The following is a 12503-nucleotide window of genomic DNA, read 5'->3' as shown; positions in this document are numbered from 1 at the left end:
ATACATTTGATATAGTTGTAGAATTAATTATTATTCTGAAAGCTCCTGGAATATATATTAATGGTTCTAAGTTCTAACGCCAAGTAACTAAATCTCTTATTTATTGCAATTTATTGAGGTCATTTTTGTTTTGTCTTGTTGATGAAATATAAAGATAGTATGAATGTAAACAGCTGAATATAAGCTTTCCAACTATCCCGGGTTAACAATCGGTAGCACTTCATCATCTGCTATTTCTTCAATAGTATGCTATGTATTTATTGAGCCTATTAGTTTAGTCTGTAGAGCATAAAGTTAAAAAATGCGAAGGACATACTTTCAATCAGTCTCCAAGCCAATACTTGATGCTCCTTTAATGTTGAAAATAGATGTATTTTCTTCTGTATAATGTGTATGTCTATATTTCCTTTGAGGGGAAGCTGATAGAATGATTAGATGAATCAATTGCATATAGGTGATGAATTGTTATTTATTGCTAAAACACATGGAAAAAACATTAATGGCTCTAAGTTCTAACACTAAGTATGAAAATCTCTTTTGTATTGTAATTTTTCTAAAGTCATATTAGTTTCTTCATGTTGATATTATATATTTATAACTTCATGGTAAACCTCCGAAATTAAGCTTTCCAAATCTCCCGGGTTCACTATCATTAGCACTTCTTCATATGCTGGACTTCCAGGAATTTGTGCAAAACGGCCTGTTAGCTCAGATGGTTAGAGTGTGGTGCTAATAACGCCAAGGTCACAGGTTCGATCCCTGTACAGGCCAAGTTTAATTGTTTGAAAAAAGATAAATTTTTCTTGTGTCTCATTTTTGACTGTTTATCACCTTGGATCAAACGCTGCTTGAAGGATTGGATGAATGCATTTGATATAGTTGTAGAATTAATTATTATTCTGAAAGCTCCTGGAATATCTATTAATGGTTCTAAGTTCTAACGCCAAGTAACTAAATCTCTTATTTATTGCAATTTATTGAGGTCATTTTTGTTTTGTCTTGTTGATGAAATATAAATATAGTATGAATGTAAACAGCTGAATATAAGCTTTCCAACTATCCCGGGTTAACAATCGGTAGCACTTCATCATCTGCTATTTCTTCAATAGTATGCTATATATTTATTGAGCCTATTAGTTTAGTCTTTAGAGCATAAAGTTAACAATGCCAAGAACATACTTTCAATCAGTCTCTAAGCCAATATGGCTGAGATACCCGCCACCCCCTCTCAACACAATCCCCAAGGATGGGAAACCGGAAACAGTTCTGAACTTTTGGAAGACGGGAGGGAGTGACCCTCCCGGCCGTATTTATTAAAATATGAAACAAAATTAAAACATTAAAATAACAGTTTCATGTTATGTACAATTTCATTACCACATTGCGATGTTTGGCTAACCTTAACATATTCTCTAATACAAAGGTTCTCCTAGCCGAACTAACATCCTACAAAACATCTAACTTGAAATTTTGAAATTGTACATCCTAACGTTTAAGGGCCAACGGCAAGGTCGTAACCGGTGTCAAGATCCCTAACCAGAAATATCCCCCTAACTTGTGAGGGGCGACCGCACAGAGGTGTACCTCGAGTGCAACTACCAATTTCCCTTGACTTGACGGGGGCCCCTATAAACTCGACGCCACTTAAAGGTCGTCTGAGGACTCGTGTGAGGAATCTAGAAGGTAGCGTAGACCCCCCCCAAACCCCACACAACTTACCACATCTGCCGCCGCAGATGACCTGGCCCCGGGAAATTCTCCAGGAGGGGGCTGTAGCCCCTCCTACCCAGGAAGGGGCCTTGACCGCCTTTCCTTTCCTTTCGGCGGCCCATCCTTAGAAGGGACCGCCTTCCCCGTTGAGGGGCCAATGGCCACCTCCCTCAAGCGCTCCCATCCGTAATGGGTGACGCCCACTCATAGGGATCTTCCAATTAGTGCTCACCGATCATGACCTTACCGCCCGACCAAAATAAATACGACAGTTCTAAACTAAATGACTAAATTACTTAAAAAACAGTTAAACGCAACAACTTTATTAAAAGCATGCTACTGATCAACACTAGAGCCGGATTACTTTATTTGCAAAACATACCCCAAATTGACCATTTCTTTATTGCATATTCAAAGTTATCACAATAATAATCCGGACCTGCAAAAAAAGAGTTGCCACATCAAACTTTATTCAAAACCACTTGCTGTCCTCAGGGGCTGGTGGGTGGGTCAAAATTGGCTCTTCGTTCCGTCTCGAGCTCACGTGCAGCGAGGTGGTGCAGCTTCAGAGCACAGGAACAAGAGGATGCTTCCTTGGCTTGTTGCTCCTTTTATCCGTCTTCAGGGCGGGCGTAAACCCGCCCCGGCCTGCCCCGAGGGCGTGGCCCGGCCGCGTCAGTGTCTAGGCCAGCCCACTCCAGGGCGGGAAAAAGGCGCGCCCCGGCTACGCCGCTTCGGGCATACCAGCCGAGACTCGCCTCCCGCCCAAGATGGCTTCCCGTGGGGATCGTGGTACTCCGCCATACGTTCGGGGGGACCGAGTGGTCGCCCCTTTCCATATGGCTGAGATACCCGCCACCCCCTCTCAACACAATCCCCAAGGATGGGAAACCGGAAACAGTTCTGAACTTTTGGAAGACGGGAGGGAGTGACCCTCCCGGCCGTATTTATTAAAATATGAAGCAAAATTAAAACATTAAAATAACAGTTTCATATTATGTACAATTTCATTACCACATTGCGATGTTTGGCTAACCTTAACATATTCTCTAATACAAAGGTTCTCCTAGCCGAACTAACATCCTACAAAACATCTAACTTTAAATTTTGAAATTGTACATCCTAACGTTTAAGGGCCAACGGCAAGGTCGTAACCGGTGTCAAGATCCCTAACCAGAAATATCCCCCTCACTTGTGAGGGGCGACCGCACAGAGGTGTACCTCGAGTGCAACTACCAATTTCCCTTGACTTGACGGGGGCCCCTATAAACTCGACGCCACTTAAAGGTCGTCCGAGGACTCGTGTGAGGAATCTAGAAGGTAGCGTAGACCCCCCCCAAACCCCACACAACTTACCACATCTGCCGTCGCAGATGACCTGGCCCCGGGAAATTCTCCAGGAGGGGGCTGTAGCCCCTCCTACCCAGGAAGGGGCCTTGACCGCCTTTCCTTTCCTTTCGGCGGCCCATCATTAGAAGGGACCGCCTTCCCCGTTGAGGGGCCAATGGCCACCTCCCTCGAGCGCTCCCATCCGTAATGGGTGACGCCCACTCATAGGGATCTTCCAATTAGTGCTCACCGATCATGACCTTACCGCCACAGGCCGGATAGTTGACCGGCTATCCGGACCCCCCACAACACTCCTACCTAAAGGTCATGTCTTAAAGTCTTTAGCCAAGCTACACAGTCTCCTATGAGTAACTCGTTCCCCACCCGGGACAAATGAACACCATCCCCCAAATACATACTGTCACCAGTAATACAACCATGCGAAATAGAATGCAGTGTATTGGAACGGAACAATCGACTCACTTTGTTATTAATTTTTCTTACTGAATGATTCAGAGCAGAAACAGAAATAGCCCCCCGACATACTTTTCGTGGGATCATATGTGACCATGCAATCGTGCACCCTGGAACTCTCCTCGCCAACCAACCTACAGTGGAAAGCATCGCCTCAAGAAGAAGTCGTCTACCAGTGGTGACCAAATCATTGCCCTCAAGATGTACTATGACTATAGACGGCGGTGACCTCGTCCGCCCTAGCAAACCCTCAAAGAATGATTGAAACTGGTCAATACAGAGTCCGCCCTTTCCGTAGAAGGACACACTGTACCCGTATTCCCCAGCCACGTGAATCATGTCACCTGCTTTGAATACGTTCGCGGCACGCCTCACGTATGAGTGGCCCACGACCCACACCTCCATTTTCACAGCCGGTGAAGTCTGACCGCTGGCCCGGTGTTGGGTCGACTGCATAGTCCGCCCCGCCTCGTAGGCTTGCGCAACTGAAACCAAACAAAAACAAGAAGCGTGAGTACATCATTACAGCTTCACAACATGTGCAACCGCACATACCTCTTATAACAATTGGAGGACCAACGCCCCACACGTTTAACTTGTTCGACATTCAGACCCCTGGCTGTAGCCTCTGTAGCAGCCCCTATCCGAAAGGAATGGGTCCCAAACTCGCCCGGGTTCAAGCCCGCAGCAGTAATCGACATCGCAAGCACCCGCTGAAACTGAAACCTCGTCAGTGGGGTGGCGTCAGCGTGTCTCAACAAGGTCCCCCCCCATGATGCCACCCTTTGTGCTAAATATTCCTCTACACAACTCACCGGGCACATGGAGGACCCGGGGATCCTTTGTATGATTATGCAATCACCCATCGCACCCTGATCGGTCTTGGACCTGACGAACGAGACAGTCATTGTCTCCCCTCTGATCTGAACGTGCTCTTGGCACAGTCCCCCCATCACGTCCTGCTTGTTCCTCGCCACTAATTCGCTTACCCGCATAGCCCCATGGAATGCCAGCGTAAAAGCGGCTTGGAATAACACTGTTTCATACTGGGATGAACATGTTGCAGGGAGTCTAGATAATAACAGGGCCAAGCTATCCAGACCTATCGGGCGCCTTTCATCTACTCTGCGACCCTCAAGGCGTTGCCACCCACGTAGCGCTTTTTGCACAACGAAAGACGCTGTCGGGTCCTGGATCCCATGAGCCCTAGCCACAAAGGAAATGTCGGCCCGATGCCTCTGGGCCGTAGCCACTGATTTGCCTGCCTGCCGTAACGACAGCAGGAATTTCACTACCAACTCCTCCTGGCCCCAAAGCTCCCCTCTAGCCACCCCCAAAAAGGCCCAATAGGAACGGAACGCCCCTTCAAATGCCTTCCTTGTCCTGGGTGCTAAACTCTCTCCCACGAGGTTCTGTAATTCGGGGCACCGAGAGACCAGAGAGCTTCGGGAAAGGGTGCTGCCACCGGGTCCGCTGTGGGCAGAAAACCCCAGAAGGCCTGCATACGAAAACGAGAAAGCGCATCAGCCGCCTGGTTCATCACCCCCGGGACATGTCTTGCCTTAAATAGTACATTCAATTGCATACACAATAACACAATTTCCTTGAGCAATCTCAGAATCCATTTGCATCGTGCTGCCTGGCTATTGATACACTCAACAACGGTCATGTTATCAGACCAGAATACCACAGAGTGATCTCTGAACCCCTCGGGCCAAGTTCTCAGGGCCACCAGAATGGGAAAAAGTTCTAGGAAAGCAATGTTACTTGTCAGACCACTAACATGCCACCATGACGGCCATCTTTGTGCCGACCACTGAGTGCCGAATATGGCACCAAAACCAATGCTCCCTGCCGAATCTGTCCACAGCCCCAGCTCCTCAGAGGACACGGCTGGTTTGTTCCAGACAATTCGACCATTGAAATCCGCCAGAAATGCCAACCAAATGCGCATGTCCTGGCGAACCTCTGCCGAGAGCCTTGTGCGATGATGACCCTCCTTCAGGCCGACCATGGCTTGAGCGATCGAGCGAGAAAAGGGGAGGGCCATCGGTATAACTCTTAGGGCAAAATTCAACTGCCCCACCAATTGCTGTAATTGATGTAGCTTAACCCTAGACTCACTTATACACATTTGCAGGGATGCCCTGAACCTTAACACTTTGTCACCTGGTAAACGAAAACAACCTTCCTCGGAATCGAGCTCGATCCCCAGAAACTCGAGGCAAGTCGAGGGACCCACAGTCTTACCTGGTGCCAATGGCACGCCAAACTGATTCATCAAGACACAAAATGCATTCAAAGCCTGTCCACATTCCGGATCCCCGGCTGCCCCCAGAAACAAAAAGTCATCGAGATAATGCATAACATGTTGAAACCCCGTCTTCTTTGTGAAGACCCATTGCAGGAAGCAACTGAACTTTTCGAAATAGGCACACGATATAGAGCACCCCATCGGCATACACCTATCCATGTAATAGTGACCCTGAAACATGAAACCAAGGAGACGCTGATCGTCTGGATGTACCGGGAGCAACCGGAACGCTGACTCGATATCAGATTTTGCCATCAGCGCACCGGGCCCCAGGCGATTCAATATGGCTACGGCCTCATCGAAGGATGCGTACCGCACCGAACACACTTCCGGGTCTATCGCATCGTTCACGGAAAGACCACGTGGGGCTGATAAATTATGTATCAGCCGAAACTCACCCGGGTCCTTCTTGGGGACCACCCCTAAAGGGGAACAAACAAAGTTAGCAACTGGTGGCACATTAAATGGACCGGCGACTCGACCTCGAGCCACCTCCTTCCCGATCTTTTCCTGTACCACGGTCGTATGCTGTAAGACCGATATCTGGTTTTTACATTTTGCTATACCCTGAAACTCCCCTACTGGGATGCGGAAACCATATGAAAATCCGTTCCGCAACACCCCAGCGGAAGCGTGATCCGGGTATTCGCTGAGCCAGGGAATCATTGCCATGGTATCAATCGGAGTAGGTAAAGGCGCCCCTCGGACTATGTCAGACCTGTTTGGCGCCTCCTCTACCCCCGTTATCACCCGTTTTGGCTCTGCACATGGACTCAGGATGGGATGATTGCCCACACCCCCCACATTCGTGCCTAAATTTGCATGACCCCTGGGGCCTAGTACATTTCCCCCTGTTAAAGTTCCAACAAACCCCCCTTTTACCTGTGTTGCCGATTGGCCTCGAGTGATTGTCGTTACTCGTACCTGATCGAAAGGGCGTCCCCGCATATTGGCGGGAGGATTCGCCAACGTTACTCCCTACCAATGGCACCTTCAACATACCAGAATCCTCCATTTTGGACCAGGACACAGAATCATAACAATCCCAAGTTAAGTTTTTATCATGCTCTTTCGCTTTTCTGAAAATATTATCGTAACAAAACCAATGGTTGCCCTCGTGAGATACTGAATACCCCATGATCCGTGACTGATAAATCAGCAATTCGGGCAGCAATTCGGGCCTACGTTCACCCAAGATGGATGTAAAAACCCCCCATGCTTTGCCCCAATTACCAATGTTTTCATTTACCTTAAAGGCGGCCATCTTTGCGCGCCAAACACTCGGATGCATGAGCTCCTTTTGGCTCTTAACATGCTCCATCTCATAATGATCGGTAAGCAACGAGAAGATGTTTATATACTCCCCTGCCCATATCTTCTCTTTGATAGCCAGAGGGACATGTTGACCCAACTTTTCCCTTCGAGAGGGTGCCGACTCATCCCTCGCAATCGGCAATGGCCGCTTACCTGAACCGGAAGCTGTATCTGCGACTGGACCTGACCCAGGTGGTTTTTCTACTGCCGCAGCCGGCGATGGTGCCTTCGTCGCTTCCCTTGTTTCCCGCAGCTGCTTCATCAACACCTGCGCGTCGTCAGACGTGGCGCCCTTGCTACCTTTACCCAACCACGCTGCTAATTGTGCTGCCAGCTCGGGCGGCATATCCTCCCCGGACACGGGGGTGACCACCACGGGAATCGGATTCCCTTCCTCCGGCACAGGGGTGGGTGCCTCGAGTGGAGTACAGGGAACTGGGACGTCTCCCCCAGCTGCTCCCCTTCTGGGCCTCTTGCCTTTTCCTCCTGGAGCTGCTCCTGCCAGAGGACGTTTCGGCCCCCCTTCCTCGTCTTTCTCCGCCATTCGCTTCTTTAGGTCGGTCACCTCTTTCATGAGAACACGCAGCATCTGGTCGGTAGTCATTCGCTTTCCCGCCTTCTTAGGCATTCTCCGACAGAGTATCTGCAAAACAAACAAGAAAGATTACAACGCTCAAAATTGGCTCTTCGTTCCGTCTCGAGCTCACGTGCAGCGAGGTGGTGCAGCTTCAGAGCACAGGAACAAGAGGATGCTTCCTTGGCTTGTTGCTCCTTTTATCCGTCTTCAGGGCGGGCGTAAACCCGCCCCGGCCTGCCCCGAGGGCGTGGCCCGGCCGCATCAGTGTCTAGGCCAGCCCACTCCAGGGCGGGAAAAAGGCGCGCCCCGGCTACGCCGCTTCGGGCATACCAGCCGAGACTCGCCTCCCGCCCAAGATGGCTTCCCGGGGGGATCGTGGTACTCCGCCATACGTTCGGGGGGACCGAGTGGTCGCCCCTTTCCATACTTGATGCTCCTTTAATGTTGAAAATAGATGTATTTTCTTCAGTATCATTTGTATGTCTATATTTCCTTCGGGGGGAAGCTGACACAATGATTAGATGAATCAATTGCATATAGATGATGAATTGTTATTTATTGCTAAAACACATGGAAAAAACATTAATGGCTCTAAGTTCTAACACTAAGTATGAAAATCATTTTTGTATTGTAATTTTTCTAAAGTCATATTAGTTTCTTCATGTTGATATTATATATTTATAACTTCATGGTAAACCTCCGAAAGCACTTCTTCATATGCTGGACTTCCAGTAATTTGTGCAAAATGGCCTGTTTGCTCAGATGGTTAGAGCGTGGTGCTAATAACGCCAAGGTCACAGGTTCGATCCCTGTACAGGCCAAGTTTAATTGTTTGTAAAAAGATAAATTTTTCTTGTGTCTCATTTTTGACTGTTTATCACCTTGGATCAAATGCTGCTTGAAGGATTGGATGAATACATTTGATATAGTTGTAGAATTAATTATTATTCTGAAAGCTCCTGGAATATCTATTAATGGTTCTAAGTTCTAACGCCAAGTAACTAAATCTCTTATTTATTGCAATTTATTGAGGTCATTTTTGTTTTGTCTTGTTGATGAAATATAAAGATAGTATGAATGTAAACAGCTGAATATAAGCTTTCCAACTATCCCGGGTTAACAATCGGTAGCACTTCATCATCTGCTATTTCTTCAATAGTATGCTATATATTTATTGAGCCTATTAGTTTAGTCTTTAGAGCATAAAGTTAACAATGCCAAGAACATACTTTCAATCAGTCTCTAAGCCAATACTTGATGCTCCTTTAATGTTGAAAATAGATGTATTTTCTTCAGTATCATTTGTATGTCTATATTTCCTTTGAGGGGAAGCTGAAACAATGATTAGATGAATCAATTGCATATAGGTGATGAATTGTTATTTATTGCTAAAACACATGGAAAAAACATTAATGGCTCTAAGTTCTAACACTAAGTATGAAAATCTCTTTTGTATTGTAATTTTTCTAAAGTCATATTAGTTTCTTCATGTTGATATTATATGTTTATAACTTCATGGTAAACCTCCGAAATTAAGCTTTCCAAATCTCCCAGGTTAACTATCATTAGCACTTCTTCATATGCTGGACTTCCAGGAATTTGTGCAGACCGGCCTGTTAGCTCAGATGGTTAGAGCGTGGTGCTAATAACGCCAAGGTCACAGGTTCGATCCCTGTAAAGGCCAAGTTTAATTGTTTGAAAAAAGATTAATTTTTCTTGTGTCTCATTTTTGACTGTTTATCACCTTGGATCAAACGCTGCTTGAAGGATTGGATGAATGCATTTGATATAGTTGTAGAATTAATTATTATTCTGAAAGCTCCTGGAATATCTATTAATGGTTCTAAGTTCTAACGCCAAGTAACTAAATCTCTTATTTATTGAAATTTATTGAGGTCATTTTTGTTTTGTCTTGTTGATGAAATATAAAGATAGTATGAATGTAAACAGCTGAATATAAGCTTTCCAACCATCCCGGGTTAACAATCGGTAGCACTTCATCATCTGCTATTTCTTCAATAGTATGCTATATATTTATTGAGCCTATTAGTTTAGTCTTTAGAGCATAAAGTTAACAATGACAAGAACATACTTTCAATCAGTCTCTAAGCCAATAAGTGATGCTCCTTTAATGTTGAAAATAGATGTATTTTCTTCTGTATAATGTGTATGTCTATATTTCCTTTGAGGGGAAGCTGATAGAATGATTAGATGAATCAATTGCATATAGGTGATGAATTGTTATTTATTGCTAAAACACATGGAAAAAACATTAATGGTTCTAAGTTCTAACCCTAAGTATGAAAATCTCTTTTGTATTGTAATTTTTCTAAAGTCATATTAGTTTCTTCATGTTGATAATTTATATTTCTAACTTCATGGTACACCTCCGAAATTAAGCTTTCCAAATCTCCCGGGTTAACTATCATTAGCACTTCTTCATATGCTGGACTTCCAGGAATTTGTGCAAAATGGCCTGTTAGCTCAGATGGTTAGAGCGTGGTGCTAATAACGCCAAGGTCACAGATTCGATCCCTGTACAGGCCAAGTTTAATTGTTTGAAAAAAGATTTATTTTTCTTGTGTCTCATTTTTGACTGTTTATCACCTTGGATCAAACGCTGCTTGAAGGATTGGATGAATGCATTTGATATAGTTCTAGAATTAATTATTATTCGGAAAGCTCCTGGAATATCTATTAATGGTTCTAAGTTCTAACGCCAAGTAACTAAATCTCTTATTTATTGCAATTTATTGAGGTCATTTTTGTTTTGTCTTGTTGATGAAATATAAAGATAGTATGAATGTAAACAGCTGAATATAAGCTTTCCAACTATCCCGGGTTAACAATCGGTAGCACTTCATCATCTGCTATTTCTTCAATAGTATGCTATATATTTATTGAGCCTATTAGTTTAGTCTTTAGAGCATAAAGTTAACAATGCCAAGAACATACTTTCAACCAGTCTCTAAGCCCATACTTGATGCTCCTTTAATGTTGAAAATAGATGTATTTTTTCAGTATCATTTGTATGTCTATATTTCCTTCGAGGGGAAGCTGACACAATGATTAGATGAATCAATTGCATATAGGTGATGAATTGTTATTTATTGCTAAAACACATGGAAAAAACATTAATGGCTCTAAGTTCTAACACTAAGTATGAAAATCTCTTTTGTATTGTAATTTTTCTAAAGTCATATTAGTTTCTTCATGTTGATATTATATATTTATAACTTCATGGTAAACGTCCGAAATTAAGCTTTCCAAATCTCCCGGGTTCACTATCATTAGCACTTCTTCATATGCTGGACTTCCAGGAATTTGTGCAGACCGGCCTGTTAGCTCAGATGGTTAGAGCGTGGTGCTAATAACGCCAAGGTCACAGGTTCGATCCCTGTACAGGCCAAGTTTAATTGTTTGAAAAAAGATTAATTTTTCTTGTGTCTCATTTTTGACTGTTTATCACCTTGGATCAAACGATGCTTGAAGGATTGGATGAATACATTTGATATAGTTGTAGAATTAATTATTATTCTGAAAGCTCCTGGAATATCTATTAATGGTTCTAAGTTCTAACACCAAGTAACTAAATCTCTTATTTATTGCAATTTATTGAGGTCATTTTTGTTTTGTCTTGTTGATGAAATATAAAAATAGTATGAATGTAAACAGCTGAATATAAGCTTTCCAACTATCCCGAGTTAACAATCAGTAGCACTTCATCATCTGCTATTTCTTCAATAGTATGCTATATATTTAGTGAGCCTATTAGTTTAGTCTTCAGAGCATAAAGTTAAAAATGCCAAGGACATACTTTCAATCCGTCTCCAAGCCAATACTTGATGCTCCTTTAATGTTGAAAATAGATGTATTTTCTTCTGTATCATGTGTATCTCTATATTTCCTTTGAGGGGAAGCTGATAGAATGATTAAATGAATCAATTGCATATAGGTGATGAATTGTTATTTATTGCTAAAACACATGGAAAAAACATTAATGGTTCTAAGTTCTAACACTAAGTATGAAAATCTCTTTTGTATTGTAATTTTTTTAAAGTCATATAAGTTTCTTCATGTTGATATTATATATTTATAACTTCATGGTAAACCTCTGAAATTAAGCTTTCCAAATCTCCCGGGTTAACTATCATTAGCACTTCTTCATATGCTGGACTTCCAGTAATTTGTGCAAAATGGCCTGTTAGCTCAGATGGTTAGAGCGTGGTGCTAATAACGCCAAGGTAACAGGTTCGATCCCTGTACAGGCCAAGTTTAATTGTTTGTAAAAAGATAAATGTTTCTTGTGTCTCATTTTTGACTGTTTATCACCTTGGATCAAACGCTGCTTGAAGGATTGGATGAATACATTTGATATAGTTGTAGAATTAATTATTATTCTGAAAGCTCCTGAAATATCTATTAATGGTTCTAAGTTCTAACGCCAAGTAACTAAATCTCTTATTTATTGCAATTTATTGAGGTCATTTTTGTTTTGTCTTGTTGATGAAATATAAAGATAGTATGAATGTAAACAGCTGAATATAAGCTTTCCAACTATCCCGGGTTAACAATCAGTAGCACTTCATCATCTGCTATTTCTTCAATAGTATGCTATATATTTAGTGAGCCTATTAGTTTAGTCTTTAGAGCATAAAGTTAAAAATGCCAAGGACATACTTTCAATCAGTCTCCAAGCCAATAAGTGATGCTCCTTTAATGTTGAAAATAGATGTATTTTCTTCTGTATAATGTGTATGTCTATATTTCCTTTGAGGGGAAACT

General features: G+C 43.3%; 1 non-coding gene across 1 annotated transcript; it reads left to right on the top strand.

Annotated features, from left to right (window-relative positions):
* The first annotated feature begins 11053 nt into the window (after nucleotides 1–11053).
* Nucleotides 11054–11127, top strand: TRNAI-AAU (transfer RNA isoleucine (anticodon AAU)). Its single transcript has one exon. It is a non-coding gene; the product is annotated as a tRNA-Ile (tRNA).
* The last annotated feature ends 1376 nt before the right edge of the window (nucleotides 11128–12503 follow it).

The sequence above is a fragment of the Lissotriton vulgaris genome, chromosome 4_1 (genome assembly GCF_964263255.1).
Source record: "Lissotriton vulgaris chromosome 4_1, aLisVul1.2, whole genome shotgun sequence".
NCBI classification, from domain to species: Eukaryota; Metazoa; Chordata; class Amphibia; order Caudata; family Salamandridae; genus Lissotriton; species Lissotriton vulgaris.
Note: the sequence above shows the minus strand (reverse complement) of the source record. Positions and strands in the feature narration are given on the sequence as shown.